This window comes from Amphibalanus amphitrite, unplaced genomic scaffold, assembly GCF_019059575.1.
Source record: "Amphibalanus amphitrite isolate SeventyFive unplaced genomic scaffold, NRLGWU_Aamphi_draft 000348F_arrow, whole genome shotgun sequence".
Taxonomy (NCBI): Eukaryota; Metazoa; Arthropoda; class Thecostraca; order Balanomorpha; family Balanidae; genus Amphibalanus; species Amphibalanus amphitrite.
In genome coordinates, this window is record NW_024881843.1 from 518,012 (window position 1) to 538,406 (window position 20,395).

General features: G+C 47.5%; 1 protein-coding gene across 2 annotated transcripts in view; it reads right to left on the reverse strand.

Moving 5' to 3' along the window:
* Positions 1-20,395, reverse strand: part of LOC122389206 (endoplasmic reticulum aminopeptidase 1-like) — a 415,829-nt gene that overhangs the window by 384,514 nt on the left and 10,920 nt on the right. The window lies entirely within an intron of this gene.

Here is a 20,395-nt window from a genome sequence, read left to right on the forward strand (position 1 = left end):
CTGTGCTAAAGTCAGGTGAACCCCCAATATGTACGGTTCTCCAGGGTATTAGTCGTTGGTCGCTCGGCGAACGGGAGGGCAACCAGTTCCGCCCCTGTATCGCGTGACCCCTTGCTCCGCCCAGTTACGCACGAGCGTACTCCACGCCGCGTAGTAGCGTGGGGAGGGGAGGGTTAGAATGGTGGCATGTGTAGAGGCTAGAACCGGTTTCCACCGCCATGCCACCGCCCAGCGACACGGAGCGGGGTCAGTGACCAGGGCGCAGGGAAAGGTCAGAGGTCAGCTATAACGTAGAGCTTTGTGTCTCCCTCCCCTCCGTGTGTAACGACCGCACGACAGCGGCCGGCCGCCGATCAGGCTTGACATGTCAAGGTCACCCGCAGCCAACGGGCTCAGAGGGTCGGTCGAGTGCGAGTCCGTGGCTGACGACAGTCTCGACCATGTGCTATGGTGCCGATGAACTAGCGTGGGTAATAAGTTTGTGTTCAGGGCATATGACTGCTGGGGCGTGTCCTCTTGATATGACGCTTTGTAACGTGTATGATACGCTTAAAACCTCGCTGGCAGTGGCCGAGAGGAGAGAGGGAGGGGGCGGGGAGGCGGATGCCGTCTCCACATGTTTATTTTTGTTGATAGCTGCGAGAGCTGAAATTTGGCAAGCCTGACCTTTGACTCAAGCTGAATTTTTATGACAGCAGCTGTATTTTCACCCTCGCCCATATTGGTGTTTTGCCAGCGTCTATCGTAAAGGGGGAAGGAGGGTCCGTTGGACCCCTTTGCCGTTCAGCCCCTGATCGAGCTAGAGCTTCGCGGAAAAAGAGCGTGTTGCCCGTGAGGAGAGGAGGCCGATGATACCCAATTTTAAGGTCCTAGGTCATTGTTTGACAGGTCAATATAGCTCAAAAGTCGGGGAATCGGGACCTGTTAGAGCTTCGTAAAGTGAACCTATTATAGGTTTTGCGGGGTGCTGATCACGAAATTCAAGTTAGTTTTGATCACAGATGATGTTTTGGTGCATTTAGGCCAGGTCGGGTCATGTCAGGTCAGGTCACATGTTACGAGAGAACCGAAACTACTTCTTGAATGTTCAAACGGTTTCTAAATGCGAAATCAACTCCAAAATATACCCTTGAAACATGTAAAACTCGAAAGAGTGAACGAAGTTCATCAAAGGTCAGTGACCTGACTGACCTTCACGTGACCTTGATACCCAATAGAATCCATGGGATCAACATTCAACATCCTTTCACATGTTTGATCGCTTAAAGTCACAAAAAGACAATAAAACGCGCTCTACTCGAAATACGCCAAAACGCGATTCCGGCCAAACATGGTCTCGGAAAACAGGTAACAAGTCAAAGGTTTTTTGAGTCAGGGTCATACAAATTATAGGTTAGGCGTAATATTGAATAACTCGAGGGTACTGAAAGTTTCGTCGTAATCAGCCGCTTTTTGCGAGAGTTATTTGCGAAAAACTGAGGGTAGGAGGTCTGTTCGACACCCTCCTAGTGTCGAACATCGTTAGTACGAAGGTTAAGGTCAGGCCGTTAACCAATGACGTTAAAAGTGAACCTCTGTAAGGTCCCAAAATGTCGCGACGTCGCAGCACCCTTCGTGCCAGGGGACTTTTCAACGGGGAATAAAGCTTATATGATCTAGTACTATCTCTCAGAGGCCTCACAAATTGTATGTAGCTATCTCGTGTTTTTCTTAACCCGCGCCCCACTGGGGTCTGCGTATAACACGCCCTACTGGGGGGGGGGGGGGCTATTCATAGCCCCCCCTCCTAACTCCGAAACTACTGGGCCGATCGTCAAAATTCAAATGGCGTCTGATAGCCCCGGAAAAACTGTCGAGCAAAACCTAATTTCATTGACCTCGAGGTCACCGATGACGTCACAGGTCAGGTCAAAGTAAAAACTATTAGCATTTTGGCTTGTTCACGTTTTGTGCTCTGGCCGCCGTCTTACAAGTCAGATCAGGCTCGTTTTTGGATCACACACTCGGGAACAGATGCTCTAGTTACCCTGAGGGTACCAAACTTGTACTTTGATTTTCAGGTCAAGGTCAGGTCATCACAGGTCACGAAAATATTATATCATGCGTCGGTCACGTGACACATGTTTTATGGTCCATTTAGGTCAGAGATTTCGAATTTGATGTCGTCTGTGTCATTCGAGGTCATTTTGAGTCGAATTTAGCTTAGGTCAGGTCACTTTCAGGTCAAAAAAGGTCAAATTTTGAAGTTAAAATTTTTCAACAAAAAAGGTGTCTGTTGGATGCAGTTTGAGCTCAGGAACACGATGGTGCTATTTATATTGGCGTACGATGTCAAATACGTGCTGAAAAATTGATTTGAAAAATTAATTATTATGAATTTTTTGCAATAATGCGTAAAACTTGGCCATTTTTGAAGATATTTAGCTAAAACTTGCTAGAGTTAGTCATAATAATGCGTTCTATCACATATATTCTGGTTTTTTCGAAAAGTCAAAAACTTTTTGAAAAAAATGTAAAAATATAAATTTTGGATTTTATTATATTAAATTTTCCAAATTTTCAAAATTTCGAAAATCCGAGATAGCAGTTTGATAGCGCAGTCTATTCTGAGTCCTCCCATGCAACAAAATTGGATCTAGCTTAAAAACTGAGCTCTTGGGAGCGATTGCCGTGGTTCAATGTTTTGCGTCGAAATCGGCCGAACATGACGTCACTCTGACGTCATTTTCGGCCGACCTATAGTAGTTACGAAGTTCAAATTTTGACACAAGGTGTCAAATTAATGCAGCCTAAGGTACTGAAAGTTTGGCGTCGATACGTCAAGCGGTTTTGAAGTTATTGCAGAAAAACGGGAGGGGGGCTATAAATAGCCCCCCCCCCCAGTGGGGCGCGGGTTAAGAGTCACCTGAAGTCAGGTCGGTCACGCAACCTCACGATTATTAATCAATTGGAAACTATGAAAGCTGTTATTTTGGCGCCGGGAGCCATCTAAAGCTGTCGAACCCAAAACGACTTGGGAATATGAGGAAATATGAGGAAAATACCAACTTAATACGAAATTCTCAGCCTCTTTTACATTAGTGAGGATTCATAATACCAACAAAATACCAAATCCACTCGCCTTGAAATACCAAATACCAAGTTGGTATCGGTTTGGTATCGGTATACCAAAAGGTTGGTATCCGAATGACATCTGTAGTGAGGACCTACCGAATCGAATAAGCGATATGACCTCCTTGAGCCAGCCTCGTGGCCTGAGTGGCTCTGCCCTCAGCCCTGACATGACCTGAAGTGAACACCAATTGGCCTCAACAAAAACAAAGCGTATATTATTTGACGCGCTTGAGCATGCAAAACTCGATGGTGCCATTATCTTGGCTCTGTAACTACTTATGGTGAAGTTGTTTACCAAAAACCGATCCTGCGACTTGGAGCACTTATACTGACCTCAGAGTTTATCAGTTGACCTGAGACATTCAACTCGGGTACCAGTTGCTGCATCTCATACGACGCACGCGCTCAGTTTTATCCGCAAGGCGCTAGCTCAATTAGGGAAAAAAAGACAGAGAGGGGTCGTAATCGCCCCCCCCCCCCTCGGCCGGGGTATATGCAGAAAACCCAAAATTCCGTTGAGGGTTAAGCACTGAAGTGATATATCATGATGCGAGAAGATATAGGTCAAAACAAGTATGCACACGAGCGGATGTGAATAAAACTGTGTTTGAGGTAAGCCTTTTTTATTATACATTCGATTTGCTTTAGTTATTGGTAAGAACAGATACAACCAAGAAGAGCGCCCCTGAAGAAAAGGTGGCGCACCGGACGGGTGCGATTTTAAGGTCTAAGGTCAGTCGTGGAACTCGTAAGTTCGGATCAAGCGCTGCATGTTAGGGTTAAAAAAAAATGGGGGCAAAAAGCATCCCGATTGTGGCAGCATCGTCATGCTTTGTCACGGCACTCATCCACTCCCTCGGCCGAATTATTTCCTTTTTGTAGGAGTTCTGGCATAATCCCTCACATAATGCTGCATGTTGTTTGCCATGAAAAAAAACAATGCATGTTCAGCTACGTTCTACGCAGTACGCACTAACCTAACCACCATCCCACCATCCACCACTAACCGCCATCCCGTTCTGTGCTCCCTTCCACCCCACACGAATCAGCCGAGATACTAGTCAGTCGGGCTAGCGCTATCCTATCCTCCCTTCATGACTGCACAGCCCTAAAACCCAGAGCCGAGACTTCCCGAGCGCGACCTCTGACCCCACGCGGTCCGAAGGGTCGGCCGATGCCTAAGGGCGCGCCGCGCGCCGGCCACCCGGATAGCCTCTGCCGAGTCTCCCTTTCATACACCGTTTACTACGCGCTCGATTCATTCATGATTCTGTGTTTCCTCGTTTCTCTCGTTAGATGGCTCTACTGAAGCCATAGGCGATCCCAGGAAGATTGCGGCCAGAATACCCCAAACGGCAGAAAATGAGGTTTTTGGTGAATATCTCGGAAAGTATTTGGCATACAACGATGCAATTTCACAGTCTCGTGGTAAATGTGCATACACATAATTCGGGTTGATACTTATGCATTTGAACATTATATAGGACCGGATATGTCCGAAAAAGCAAAACCAACAAGACTTTTACTGGAGAACCGTACATTTCATGGCTACTTTAATTGCAATTGACAGCTTTCACGCTATATACGTTCCTGTGCCTTAAGTTTTTTCATCAGCGTCCTAAGATCGCATCAGCAGAATGCACTGGCGGATCCAGACTTGCGTTTTGGGGGGGGGGGGCCAACTCGTGCAAGGAGCCAAACCTAGGGTACCCCCAAATCCTGTTTTCTCATCGGATTTAGGCCACTTATTTTTCGTCACAGCCCTGAAACGATAATTTTTTTAAACTAAAAAAAAAATAGAGAGAGAAATGGTAGCCCACTCAACCCGTGCCTTAATATTACTTTGAAAACACTTCAAATTGCTTTTGTCGACCACCGCTCCGGGTCGGTGCTTGGCGCAGCCTTCGCGGGCTGGGAGGTGTCGGTTGAACCTCTCTGCCGTTCGGCCCCTGATCAAGCTAGAGCTCGCGGAAAAAAACGAGTGTGTTGCCTGTGAGTGACGAGAGGAAGCCGATGATACCCGATTTTAAGGTCCTTGGTCATTGGTTGACTTTCCAGGGCGGTGTTTCACGGTCGCGCTGCCAGCCGCTGCCAGCGCATTCCGCGAGCTAAGGTCAACCTTCGGTAGTGTTGTAGGTATAGGCTAGTTGATGTCTCCATGGAAACCAAAAGTGCCAACAGCGCTGGCAGCGTGCCGTGAAACACCGCCCAGGTCAGGTCACAGACCCAAAAGACGGGAAAATCAGGGCCTGTCAGAACCTCCTAAAGTAAGGCTGTAATAGATTTTTTGTGCTGATCACGAATTTCATGTTAGTTTGGATCATAGATGATGTCTTCATGCCTTTAGGCCATGTCGGGGCAGGCCAGGTCAGGTCAACCAGGTCAACCAGTACTTATGGGCGTCCGTGTAGCAGGTGTCCGACTACCACTGGCAGCTACGTAACATGATACGAAGGCATCAAAACTACTTCGTAAATGTTCAAATGGTTGCTAAATGCTAAATTCAAAATCAGCTAAACGAAACTATCCTAGAAACATGTTAAACTCGGAAAAGTGCACCGAGGTCATCAAAGGTCAATGACCTGACTTGACCCTAAGGTGACATTCACACCTACCACAATGGTTGGGACCAACATCATTTCACATGTTTGAGCGTTTTAAACCACGAAAAGACTGTAAACGAGCGGATAATGTGAGCCGACATACGCGGAATCGCGATTCCGGCCAAACATGGCCTCAAACATGGCCAAACATATGGTGCGTTCGGAGAGGCACATTCCACGTGGAATCCGTGGAATACTCCATGCGCGCGGAACATTCCCGGAGATTGGCCGTTCAGAGAGATACGCCTCCGAACGCGGCACGGGGAATATTCCAGGGGACGGTGAATATTCCATGCTCTCCGAACGCACGGATAGTCTCGAGAAATAGGCCACAGGTCAAAGGTCACTTGGGTCAGGGTCATGAAATTTTCAGACTTTGTCAACATGAGGGTGCTAAAGTTTCGTCGCGATCGGATTCATGATAACTTACACGATAACTTCACGCGTCGATCGAGAGGTAAAGTATGCAATAAGAACTTCTTGGGTGAAGACGAGACCAACACTCAAGCTCACATATTTTTAATGATACGGTAGTTTCTACCTACTACGCTACTTTCTCACATTCATATTTCTTAAGTGTTTTTGGGGGCCAAAATACGTGTTGCCCCCTTTCAGGCTTGGGGGCATGACCCCGTGGCCCCCCTGGATCCGCTAGGCCGAAACTAACTAGGCCGTTTTCAAACGGTCTGATATTTCAGGTCATGGTTTGCAAACGGCCGGTGTTTTCAGGCTGTTTCATATGCCCTGACTGGGCCAGGCCGTTTGCAAACGGACAATTTTCATACGGCCTGTAACATATATTCATATTTCACCATCTGTCGCAGCATCAAATGCAGATGTGGTGCACTCAAAAGCCGGAATTGGTCCTTGGATGCCGTAAGGACCCTTTTAAGAAATAAGTGACCCGACTGACCCCTTAGAGATTGGCCTGAGCTCTGACCGAAATAAGTCTTTTACCGTTTCACGGGAAGGGACAAAAAGGTCCCTGATATGCTTCTTGTACAATTACCAAACAAAACAAGCTTTTCAACGCCAACTCAGTGAGTGTTCCTAAAAAAAAAATTATTGCGCATATTCCGTGAATGAAAAATTGCCGGGTCATGTCAGGTCAGGCTGCCAGAGCAAGTTTGTTAACTTGACAGTTCAATCGATATGTATGCAATAAGACCTTCTCGGGTGACGACAAGACATGACGACACTTTATGAAGAAAGCTAGTAAACCAGGTAGTTTCTCCATAGGCGCGGGAACCGGGGCAGTGGGGACAGCTTGCCCACCCCCCAACTATGGGGCCGTGGGGGCGGTGCCCCCACAACTTTCAGACGGAATACCCCATTTTTTGCAAATGTTTTCTTTTTTTGTTGAAAAAAGCCAAGGGATGAAAAATAAGTGGCCCAAAACCGGTGAGAAAACTAGATTCGGGGGGACCCTAGGTTGCTCTCTGTTATGGTGTGCCCCCCCCCCCCCAGTCTGAAAGTAGTTCCCGCACCCCTGAGTTTCTCTACGCTATTGAATCACGCCGGTGATTCTAACTTTTAGGTATCTACTACGCAACCTTCTCACATTAATTTTTCTTCAAGCGTTTTGGGAGGGGGGCCAAAAGATATGTTGGCCCCCCTTTCAGGCTTTTGGGGGGCCATGGCCCCGGTGGCCCCCTTCCTGAATCTACCAGTGGGGGGGGGGGCGGTGCCACCACAACTTTCAGACGGAATACCGCCCTTTTTGCAAATGTTTTCTTTTTTTGTTGAAAAAGCCAAGAGATGAAAAATAAGTGGCCTAAAACCGGTGAGAAACTAGATTTGTGGGGACCCTAGGTTGATCTCTATTTTGGTGTGCCCCCCCCCCCCCAGTCTGAAAGTAGTTCCCGCACCCCTGACTTTCTCTACGCTATTGAATCACGCTGCTGATTCTAGTAGGTATCTACTACGCAACCATCTCACATTAATTTTTCTTCAAGCGTTTTGGGGGGGGGGCCAAAAGATATGTTGGCCCCCCCTTTCAGGCTTTTGGGGGGGGGGCCATGGCCCCGGTGGCCCCCCCCCTGGATCCGCCAGTGGCAGAATGCATATTGTCTCGGCCGACGCAAGGTTAACAGTCCTCTCAAGAGATGGCGCTGCGATCGAGTTGCGGAAAACCGATGCAGAGAGCATGGCACCATGGCCACAGTTAAAGAGATACAGCCAACAGACTTGCAGAATAGGTTGAGGAATAGCTGAAGTTTCGAGGTATATATTTGAAAATAATTAACCCGCGCACCGACGGGGGGGCGGATATCCGCCCCCCCTGAGGTTTTTCGCAAATAGCGGGAAAACCGCGGCGCGTAGCGCCGCGAAATTTGGTATGACTATAACCTCATCAATTTTACACATGGTGTGCAAGTTTGAACCTCCTACCTTTTAAGGTCAGGTCACCAGGTCACTTTGAATGACCCAACCTCAAGTCACTTTTTTGCAACTTTGTCACCGTGCCAGAGCTACAGTAGATGTCGGAGGCATTTAAAAGTCGCAGGATATTATAAGGTCATTAGTAGCTACAATTTGTATATCTCGGAATTTTGATATCGGTGACCTAAGGTCAGGTCAATTTCGCGACCTCCCCATTATAAGTCAATGTGGGAAAAATCAACTCCCTGTTTTTACCACTAAAACGGGTCGGAATGGCCCCATATACCATACATGACTTCATATACGATCAACCTTCACTACCTTGAGGTCTGTTTTGCTGTTGGGCAGCTGTGAGGTCATGTGACATCATCAAAGGTCACTAAAGGTTTTTGGCCAATAACTCCGTACAGGAACAAGATACAGACGCGTGGATGGTCTCATTCTGTTCAGCTCGTCAAGACGCATCGAATGATATACATGATGACCTCGAGGTCACGTGACCTGAGGTCAACCTTTGACCTTGACCTTTCGAGGTCAACATATATATCATTCGATGCGGATTGACGAGAGGATCACGATGATGTCCTTAGTTTGTTCCTATCTTGACTAATTCGAAAGTTATTCGAGAAAAACTCTCTCCATATCTAGCGCCGCCATTTTGACTTTTTCGACCCCTGTGACGTCATCTTTGACCTGACCTGAAAATGACCTTAGTAAAAATTGTAGATCTTGGCCGTGCGTATCCGATGCCGTTTACCGCTTGTCGCTATCTTGCTTCGTTTTCGAGATCTCAGGGGGGGCGGTCATCCGCCCCCCCCCCCCGTCGGTGCGAAGTTGGCGCAGACCCCCGTCGGTGCGCGGGTTAATCATATGATATTTGTGCTCAAAACTCGCGTGCAGTGAAAATGTAGCGAAAAACCCGGTTGATTAATTGGCTGCGGCGACCCGCAACCTCAACCAAAAAAATTGAAAAAAATTCACACAGTCTTCTTGTGACATGCTCCGTAGGAATTTCGGTCTTCATTATGTGTCCTCGAAAAAAAGTTCTCGGATGACCCGCCCTACTCTCCAGCGCGTCCAGCCGCGCAGTGCCGGGCGCGCCTCGGTCTTGCACCGCCAACGCCTCGCCCTCGCTGGGCGGGCGCATTGCTCGGAGTGCGCCCTGCTGCCTTTCGAATTTATCGGCGACCTTCACGGCTTCGATGAGGCTGGCCGGGTCCTTCGTCAGCACCCACACCCGCAGCTGCTCCTCACGGAGGCCGCATACGAAGCGGCTGACGACGGTCGCTTCCACGGACGGGTCGCCGGCTCTCGCCCCTGGGTAGGCCTCCCGGCCTGCCTGGCGCACCCTGTCGGCGAAATCGCGTGTCGCCTCACCGGGCTGCTGTCGGATGCTCGCTAGTTCAGCGTGCACCTGCATCGCGTTCTTTGCTGTGCCGAAACGGGCTTCCAACGCGGCCACCGTTTGCTGCAGGTTGCCTTGAACATCCTCCGACAGCGAGGCGAAGTAGTCCAGGGCGCCCCGCGCCATCTTGAAGCAGGCTGACCAGGCCCCGCTGCCGACTCTCCTCCGAGAACGTGACCGTCTTCGCCCGGAACCGCCGGTACCACTGACCCCATGATTGTCCATCTTTCCCCGTGAAATTTTCAAAGTTAGCTAAAAATAAAAGTTCTCTCTCCATGTTACGTTACTCTACTGAGCCGATTCAAAATAAAATAGAACTAAAAAATTTACTTTAAAGGTAGTGTGCCAGCTTTCCTGGACCGTATGGAGTTAATGGCCTAGATAAGGAGAACCGGATTTTTAGAACTTATCCATACCTTCAAAACTCATGGAAACGTCTTAAATTCTTCAAATTTTGAGTACCCCAGTGCGAAATTCGCCCCGACGGGTTGTCGGTCGTACCCCAACCACACTTCACACCACTATGAACAATAAATGCACACACTGAAATCGCTATTACCGATATGCTCATCCAATCAAGTTTCGATAAACCCGTTCATCATCATCATCTGCGGTTTCGAACACGCCTGTTAGGTGGTGCGGTAGACCGCGCCCAAAGCCAGGGCCCCGGTAACGTGAGGTAGCCAAGCCGGGGCCGTGCGTCCTCCCGGTGTCATGTGATAGCCCGGGGCTGCCCGCGGGGATGCGGTAGACCGCGCCCAAAGCTGCGGCCCCGGCTTGGGTCAGCGCACGCTGCCCCGACTCGGCTACCTCACGTTACCGGGGCCCTGGCTTTGGGCGCGGCTTCTGCTCATACTTTGTGGTGCGGTGGTGGTGCGTTGGGCCGCGCGCTCTGACTTCGGCCAAGAAAAATGCGTCAGCTGATCATTGTCATTTCTGCCACTTGCGTGTGGTGAAATGGGGTCATAACTTAAGAGACGGCTTTTTCATATCAATTATTTTACATAAAATCATATTTCAAACCATAAATAATGTTCGACAGCCAAATAAAAGAAACAATACCAATACAGGCTTACAGTTTAAGGCTCGACATTGTGTTGTCTACGATTAGACAGCTGATAACTCCTTCCCGTACGTCGTAACTCTATAATGACCTTTGCTTATTGTCACATGTGCGCCGCATTCGCGATTGTTGCCGACGCCTGTTTGCAGCTCAGCCCACTACAGTTGTTATACAATCGAAAAACCGATAAACTTTTAGGCGAAAAAGGCACTATTCCAGGCCCATTTTTGATTTTTTTTGCGATATTAGGTAAAAACAGAAGCTTCTTATTCTAGGAAAAATAAAATGGGAAATCTTTCAAAGGTGGCACACTACCTTTAAATGGTGCAACCCAACGAATGCGTGTCCGCTAGTGTCCGAACCGTCCTACCGACCGCGCCAGTTGTTCGGAACACGCATTCTCGGGTAAACACCACGGCTCAGAACTAATGTATTATCCATGCACATCGGCTCATTACACACGCCAATACCCTGACTGTCCATCAGGCCGGACCACCTGTCCGTGAGCCCATCACAGAGCTCCTCTTCGCGAGCCAACCGCTCAGCCCCGAGCTCCACCCGCCGAGCCCTATAGCCTTGCTCAGCGACTGCCGCCGCCGACGATGCACTGTTGCCAGATGGCCGAGCTGAAAATCCTTCAAAACAGCGCTCGAAAACCTCTAGAAACCTCTGATGTCAGAATTTTTGTCAATTGGACACGGCAAAAACCTCTGACTAAGCCTCTGACTAGCTACTTATGATTGCTTCGGTCGAAAATGTATCGTACCGACGGTTGTATAGTCGATTAAGACTCTGAATCCGACCTGAAAATAGACGAGATTGGTTCTATTACATCAAATAGTTGTACTATATATGACATAAGTACCTACGCAAAACCGTTCTTTTTCCAGCATGACAAAAAGTATTAAGATGGTTTCAACTCGAGTGCGACCGGAAGACATTGGATTTTTCTCAAACGGTTGATAAAAACGTCTTGTTTTAACCGACTCCGGCTGCGAGCTGGAGTCGGGTCGGAGTCGGTGAAAATGTGTAGATTCTACTTTTTCAGTCATATCTACCGACTCCTCTCGGACCTGTTTCCGACTCAACTCCGCGTCCCTGTAGTATTATCCAAACTAACTAGCCATTTTACTATGCCAATTGTCAGGAAAATGTTTTTCGGATGTGATTCGGTGAGGAACCGGAATAGGGAAGCCCGTACAGTCCGCTGAACAAATACGTGTTGTAAAGGACACAGCCATGTATCGAGCAACCTCGAGCATGTGATCACAGTCCCTCAGGCCACTCGCCATCAAATATGACATCACTTTTGAACAGACGCACAGCCTGATCCGGAATCTCGTAATCTACGCAGGTTTTTCCCATGGCGTGCAAAAAACATCTGATACGAAGGATGGACTCTGTCATACGCGTCTGCATCCTGTTGCGCTGTTTCGTTTTCACGACATTCATCAACGAAAACAATCGTTCAACACACGCGTTGGACACTGGCGCACTCATCAGGGCGGTTCCCAGCAGAAAAATATTGGGGTATCGCAGTTCCCCATCTGCCATTTTCAGCTCACCTACCTCTGCCCAGAATCTCTCCCTATCTATGCGCCCGTCTTTACAGCTCTCCCAGTTCTCCCGATGCAGAGAATTCCACTCCCTCTCTACGTCGTTAGGTGATCCTGAGATAGCCTGGAACGAAGCGGCGATTGATACCACAGAGGGCCGCCCACACACTTTGAGCGCCGATTCGGGTGACATTTTGGCAAGATCAGACAGCAGACTCACATTGTTCGGGAGTCGTTTCTGCACCTCGGCCACCAGCTTTAACACAAACTCGCGGCACTTCTCACGAATGCCAAGTCTGGCCTCATCCGGGACATCACACTCCTTCAAGCTAAACTAATGCCCGAAAAACATGGCCCTAGCCGGGATAGCATGTCTCGAAGCATCAAACGTGATCAGATCGTCTGATGTCACACCTTTCAAAAATGCTGGCATCACCACCATGTCTAACAAACTGCGAAGATACTGCTCCAAGTCTCTGTGAGCCGCACATGGATCCAGATTTGCACTTTGAAAGATGCGGTTGATGCGGTTCAAAGCCTTCAGCTGAGATGACAGGAAAGTCAAGTACAAATGGTTTCGTTTATCAAGGTACATTTGGTACAGTTGATCAGCCTGGTAACACCGGTCACGATCTTTCGCCAACATGAAAGTCAACTTGAGCTCATACTGCTCTAATACCTTTTCGACAGCGGCCCCACGACTGAGCCATCTGGTCTCGGCTACTTTCGGTATTTTCTGGTTTGTTTTGCCATCATTCATAGCTTTATAGAGAGCCGTATACTCTCTGTCGCTTGGGACTTTGACTGAACCAATTGTGCGACTCGCGCACCATGTAATCCAGGTGCCGAGGGAACAAAGCGCCAAGCCGCGCTCGCCGCCAGGTGCAGCGAGTGGCACAGACAGCGTACAACAATCAGGTGAGGCACCTTCTCCGCGAGAAGTGTACTTACAGAGTGATGTCTCCCGACCATGGCGCTGGCTCCGTCAACCCCGATCCCCACGAGACGACCGACCGGCAGCTTGACTTGCTCCAACGCCTGGAGGATCGCCTCCGTGATCGCATCCGCCGTCGTAGACTCTAGCTCAATAAGACGATAGAGTGTAGTCACGACCTTTTTCTGTGTCTTGCTGAAATATTTCACCATGACACCGAGACACTGTTTGTCCGACACGTCGGTGCTCTCGTCGATAATCAGACTGAAATACGAGTTCTTCATGTCAGCTAAAAGCTGTTCGTGCACCATCGGCCCCAGAATGTGATTAATGATCCCTGAACACTTTGTGCGATGAATTTTCAGATCTTTCAGAATGCTTGATTTTGGGTCCAGAGCAGATATCACCTCACCGAGATGATCGACGGACGCGTTAGTGCCGTGCTCGGCGACATACAGCGCCGTTCTAATTACGGCCTTCTTCACTGCCGCGTCATGACTGTCAAGTATCTTTGGGAATGCTTCCGTGATTTTTGACGATTTACTACCAACACTGTTTCGTTTGTGTTTTTCTGTTTTCGAATGATCTTCTAAGTCCTTTTTCCTTGAAGCAATCACAGTCTTGCAGTATTTGCACCTTCCATGACAATCATCCCCATCGACCGGCTGCAGCCAGCCTCGGAAAGTCGCTTCTTTCTATCACTCTTTTTTGTATCTTTGGGTATACTGTTTCGTCTTCCCCATTTTAAAATTTCACTCAAAATTCAAAAGTCTGATTCATCGGATCACGGATGCACAATATCACTCAAATCGCTAAACTCAGACCACTCGCACACCTCGCCGGTTGCCCGCCGCAATGTACAAGCCAGCAAGTTTGTTTTGGTTGCTTAGCAACCAAACGTTCCAGCTTCTGCTAGGAATACCGTCACTAAAATACAGCCAAAAAACATATGTTCTGCCGTATCGTTAAAATTTGTTCCTAAGTACGTATTTGACTACTTAGTGAATTAATACCTAACGCGATAACACAAAAATCAATTATACCTAATTCAGCATAGTAAGTAAATTATAAAAGAAAACGAAAACTTTGAAACCTCTAGAAATCCCTCTGCCCTCTGTTTGTTAAATTTTCCCTGAAACGGACTTTGAAAGCCCCTAGATTTGAGGGAAACCTCTGAATCTGGCAGCAGTGCGGCGATGCGCCGCCTTATATAGGGGGCTGGGCGCCCGCCGACCAATCAGCGGCCGCCACGTCACCTACGTCACCAGCCGGCAGGGACTGCAGGCTGCAGCGCCGGCGCACGCTGCCGGCGGCCGATACGAACGGCCGTCGCTCCCCAACACGATTACGTGACAAAAGATCGTAAGACAAAAGATCGTATGGAAAAAGCTCGTATGAAAATGATCGTAAGATAAAGATCGTATGTTGTAAAAGATCGTACGTCAAAAAATCGTAAGCAAAAGATCGTAAAGCAATTGATCGTATGAAAAAGATCGTAGGAAAATGATCGTAAGATGAAGATCGTATGTCGCAAAAAAATCGTACGACTAAATATCGTAAGCAAAGGATCGTAAAGCAAAGGATCGTATGAAAAAGATCGTTGGAAAATGATCGTAAGATAAACATCGTATGTCGCAAAAGATCGTACGAGCTAAGATCGTAAGCACAAGATCGTAAAGCAATGTATCGTATGAAAAAGATCGTAGGAAAATGATCGTAAGAAAAAGATTGTATGTTGTAAAAGATCGTACAACAAAAGATCGTAACGTTAACCCTCGCACGACCAGGCCATTTCTCATAACACGAACGACCAGGGGGGGGTTGTTACGACCCCCCCCCTGGCGTTTCGAAACGGAAGGTCGTAGAGCTTAGCGGAAAAAACCAACGGATTGCTCTCAACGAGATCTCGCGATTGGTGGTATATTTTTTGGTCCTAGGTCAACATTTGACCTACTTTTGACCGGTCAAAGGTCAAATTTTCGGAAAAATAGACTTTTTTCAACTTTCGGCGGCGATTGCGGCAAAACGGTGGGAGATATCGACTTGAAACCTTCACTATCGTGTTCCTTGATCAATTCTCTATCGTTTGGTATGTATTTCGTTTCCCTAGCTCTAAAAATGGCGCGTTGGGAGCGCCGGAAGTCGGCAAGGTCACAGTCGGCGGCAGAAATTCGAAAAATCAAAATTTAAATTTTTGAAATCTGATTGTATTTTTGGATTTGGGAGGTCCATTTGCTCCCTATAGAAGCTAATATTGCTCCTTATTCCCATTGAGGTGACAAGAATTAGCAAAATAGTGGTTCGGGCGCTTTTCAAAAATAGTACCGGACGCTGTTCCACTTGTGACGTCATAGCTCCGTGACCTGACCTGACCCGGTCAAATTTCTTATACCATATGACAGCCAATACTTGCCCCAACATGCATGGGAAGTTTCATCACGATCCATCAACCGATGTCCGTACCACCGGCAGGAAACCTCGGGCGTTGGCACTCAGTTTGTGAAAATCCGGCCGGAGGCTGTACCTCTTATGACGTCATAACTCCGTGACCTGACATGACCCGATCAATTTTTTTTCGGCAAAAGATGCGCAAAGGTTGCCCCATAGGGTATTGAAAATTTCAGCCCGCTACGACAAGCCGTTTAGCGTGCACTTCGAAAAAACCTCAGGGGGGGGGGGGGGTTGATACAACCCCCCCCCTAGGCGTTCTAGGGTTAACCCGCGCGGGGCTGGGGTCTCCAGCCGAACGCGCGGGGCTGGGGGGGGGTAAATTTTACCCCCCCCCCGTTATCTCCCGAACTAATGGTCCCATTTGGAAAATTCAAACGCCAATCGAAAGCTCTCATCACGAACAACTAAAAACATGTACTTAATTTTAAGTTTGAGGTCAAGGTCAAGGTCAGGTCAAGGGTACAAATTGCAAGTTCCTACAGTATCGGCCTTGCACCGTAGTTGCCGAAGAATGGAGTCATGGACTGAGACTGATCGCCCAAAACGTGTTCTTAGGCTACCAAGACAATATTCGTTGCATACAATATCATTCAGAGGTCAAGGTCAAGGTCAGGTCAGGTCAGGTCAGGTCACCAAAAACAAAATATAGAAAAGGGCATGTGCGAAACATGTTTTATGGGTCATTTTACTCATAGAATTCAATAGGCACACTCAATAAGTGACATGGACCACCTCTGGATGAATTTCAGGTCGAGGTCAGGTCAAGGTCAGGTCAAGTGAGGTCAAATTTTGAAGTTGGTTGTTAAGGCCTAAAAAGGCATCTATCTGATGCAGTTTTTCACGGCGAATCGAATGGTGCTATTTTTGTTTCCGTACGAGGTCTAGAACTTACAAAAAAGTCATTTTTCAAAAAATTTGTGTGTCGTGACGTCATACAATTTTGAATAACTCCCACATTTTTGAACCGATTCTTCTAAAACTTAATATTTAGGTGCACATAGACCACTTCTCTAACATATATTCCGGTTTTTTCGATACACTCAAAATTTTGGATTTTATAGCTATTTTCCCAAAAAAAGTCAGTTTTTTGAGAAAAAAATTGGGCCAAAATCCAAAAATTTTCAAAAAAAAAACCGAGATAGCCATTTGATAGACAAAGTAAAATTACGCATATCCTTTTTTGTTACGTCTTGATTCCTTTAAAAATGAAGATGTTAGCGGCGTTTGAACTTTTGCCGTTTTTTTAGGCGAAAATGGCGAACATGACGTCACTAAAACGTCAATTTCTCAAAAAAATTCCGACGGATTTCGCTCAAATTTTCAGGGAACGTGTCAAATTGATGTAAAAAAAGGTACTGAAAGTTTGGCGGCGCTGCGCGCCGCCGTTTTTGAGATATTGCGAAAATTCGCGAGGGGGGGGTAAAATTTACCCCCCCAGCCCCGCGCGGGTTAAGTTCGTAAAGTAAATAATCGTATAGAATAGTGTTGGAGGTAAATGATTGTAGCACAAAGCCGTTAGCCGCACGATATTCTACGAAAAACCGTCACGTGCGTGTGCTGCTGTGAACTGTGGGGTGGCCCTCTTGGGGTGTTCAAGTCTTATTGGGCGGGTGCTCAATCCAGCATTTGGGGTGCTGAAGCACCCCCAATGACATACAAATTCACCCATGCTTAGATTACCTTATATAAAAATATGAGATATAAAACTATGAATATTTATGCCGTCGTGTTATCCACCAACTTCGAAAATGTTCATGTCCACAATTGCATGCAGAAATTCACAATTATGAGTGTGACTACCATGGGCTTCGATGCCCCTCACGGCTGGGTGTGCCCCCTATGCCAAAGAGGGTCCTCACGTTTCACTTGTTAGCAATAATATCGTACCTACTATTTTTTAGGGGACTATTCATAATACATCGAAGGCGTCGATAAATCAAGAACAATCCTGTAGAGTTTGTTTCAAGATTTGCATTATGCAATCGCGGTTGCGGAATATCGACAACATTTTAGGAGTAAAAGGTGGTGCCGCAAGCTTTTGCTTTCCAGCCCCCACCCCCTCCCCTACCGGGCGTCGCAAGTGGAATTGCGAGGGACACCACAGGGGCCGTATTCACGTCGATCATTTTCATAAGAATTTTCTTAAGTTTGACCTACTTCTTACGTATATTTTTTTATTCACGTGAACTCCGTCGATAAAAACTTAAAAAGTGTTGACGTGAATACCAAATTATACTTACAAAAGAAAATCGACTTACGAAGTCGACGTGAATACGGCCCCAGGTCTACCAGAGGCACCACAGGCCTAGCAAGGGCACCACCAGCCTCGCAGGGGCACATTGGGCCTGTCAGGTGCACCATGTGCCAGAGGGGGCACTTAAGGCTTGTCACGGGCACCACAGTCTTGTCAGAGCCCAACTGCAACAGCGGCCTAGAAGGGGCACCACAGGCCTGCCAGGGGCACCACCACAGGCCTGTAACAGAGGCACCACCGGCCTCGCAAGAGCACAATGGGCCTGTCAGGGACACCACCAGCCTCTCGTTGGCACTTAAGGCTTGACAGGAACACTACAGGCCTGCCAGGACCCATGTGCAAAAAAAAACTGAAAATAGGGCAACACCTAAATGAAGTGGTCCAAACCAAAATTCGAGATCCGTTGAGTTTTTTATTTTGGGTATAGGTAGGGGCACCATTTCGATTCATGACCCTCCCTCGAAGTTTTCCTGGATCCGCCCCTGTGCATGCGTGCGTGTGCACCTGGGGGCTTTGGGGTGTCCCTTTGGGGGTGCAGAAGCATTATTAGGGATGCAAAAATGATATACACATCCACACCCATGTGCTAGAGCTTCAAAGAAAGGAACAGGACAGCTGAGTCCTTTCTGTCAATACGGAAATTTAAGCATCGGATATTACCCATCTAAGCTCTGAAATAACATCAATGGTCGAGCTTACGACGCCACTAACTACGCGAACGTAGAAATGGATAAGCTTTGTATGCGCTGCAGTTTGGCTACACCATGTGAATACCATATTTTGGCTGTACGATCTTTATCTCATACGATCATTTGGCGTACGATCATTTACCTCGACGATCTTTTGCGAATACGATCTTTCGTCCATACGAACATTATACTGTACGATCTTTATCCCATACGATCTTTGGCATACGATCAGTTTCCTTGACGATTTTTTTGCGAATACGATCTTTTGTCCATACGAACATTATGCTCATACGATCTTTATCCATTACGACTTTTTGGTATACGATCATTTTCCTTGACGATCTTTAGCGAATACGATCTTTTGTCCATACGAGCATTATGTCGTACGATCTTTATCCATTACTATCTTTTGCATACGATCAACTTCCTACGAGCTTCTGCTATACGATCTTCTGCTTTACGATCTTTTGTCCGGTTACCCCCCAACACAAACACTGAGCTGGGAAGCGCACATCTCATCCTTGGTCCGACGCCTGAACACAATCCTCATATCCCTATACAAAATCCGTCATTTCCTCTCCCCCAACATTCTCAAAATCCTTGTCCTTGCCTACGTTTTCCCCCAGGTCCATTACTACTCGTCAGTGTGGGGTGGTGCTCCTAACTCCCGTCTTGGCCGGCGGCAAGAAGTCCTCCATTTCGCAGCTCGGCTGGTCACAGGTGTCCGCCGATACGACCATGTCGGCCCCGCTTTCGCCGCGCTCGGCTGGCCGGACATTCGGGAGATGATCGCGCGTCGTGACGTGCTGAACGTATATCGCGCTCTCTACGTTGTTTCCGCGCCCGGCCCCCTGCGTGCGATGTTTCGCCCTGGTGCCGCCGTATCGGAGGCGAGACGCGCAGCGCTGCCGGGGGGGGGGGCGTTTTTACGCCTCCCCCTCAGGGTTTTTGCGAATATCTCAAGAACGACGGCGCGACCTGTTGATACATCATTCCCGCACATGTGAAAATTTCAGACCCGGGTCGTTCAAGGTCAGGTCACCAGGTCACGTCAAGTGATCTTATCTCAGAAAAAGTTCAAAGGCTCGCTATAGCTACACCGACTGAACGATCACTTTGAAACTTTCAGCGATTGATATGAGTAACAGTATGTATAAAATTTATATCTCGGATTTTTGATGTATGTGACCTAAGGTCAGGTCAATTATGCGACCTCTCCGTTATAAATCAATAGGAAAACGTTGAAATGCGCCTCTTTTGGACGAATATCGTTCAAAACGCTCTCAAACATCGCTTCAGAGGTAAACATGACACACTGAATCGTAAAAATGCACCTGTGACTCCTCTGTATGCCCCTGAGGTCATCTCAGGTCATGAACGGTCACAAGCAGTTTTTTTGTATAACTTTTGATAGAGACGTGCTAGAGCGGTGAAAACACGTCAGATGTGCTCAGCTCGACGATACGGATCGACTGATATGCAACATGACCCTTTTCGGTCAGATCATGACCTTGACCTCAGGTCAAATTTTCAAAATGACCTTTCAAGGTCAACAAATAGTTAATTCGACACGTCTCGACGAGAGGAACACGATGCTGGCAAAAGCAATGTCGTGGCCTTTTCTTTAGTCAAAAGTTATTGCCGAAAAACATTGTTCGTGAAAACGGCTAATATTACAGTTTTTGCCCTCTGGAGGCTACACCGTTGACCTGAGGTCAAATCTGAGAACATTACTCAGAAAAGGTCTGTAAAAGGGCTATCGTATGCGCTTTTCCGCGGCGCTGTAGCTGTATTGGTTTCCGAGTGAGCCGTTGGCAGTTTCCAAAATTATTGAAATGGACTAAATTTGACCTTCGATGATCTCTGCTGACCTGACCTTTGACCTGACCTTAAAAATGAAAATGTTGTTTCTTTATTTTTGACGCTCTTTCGACTGCCACTTAC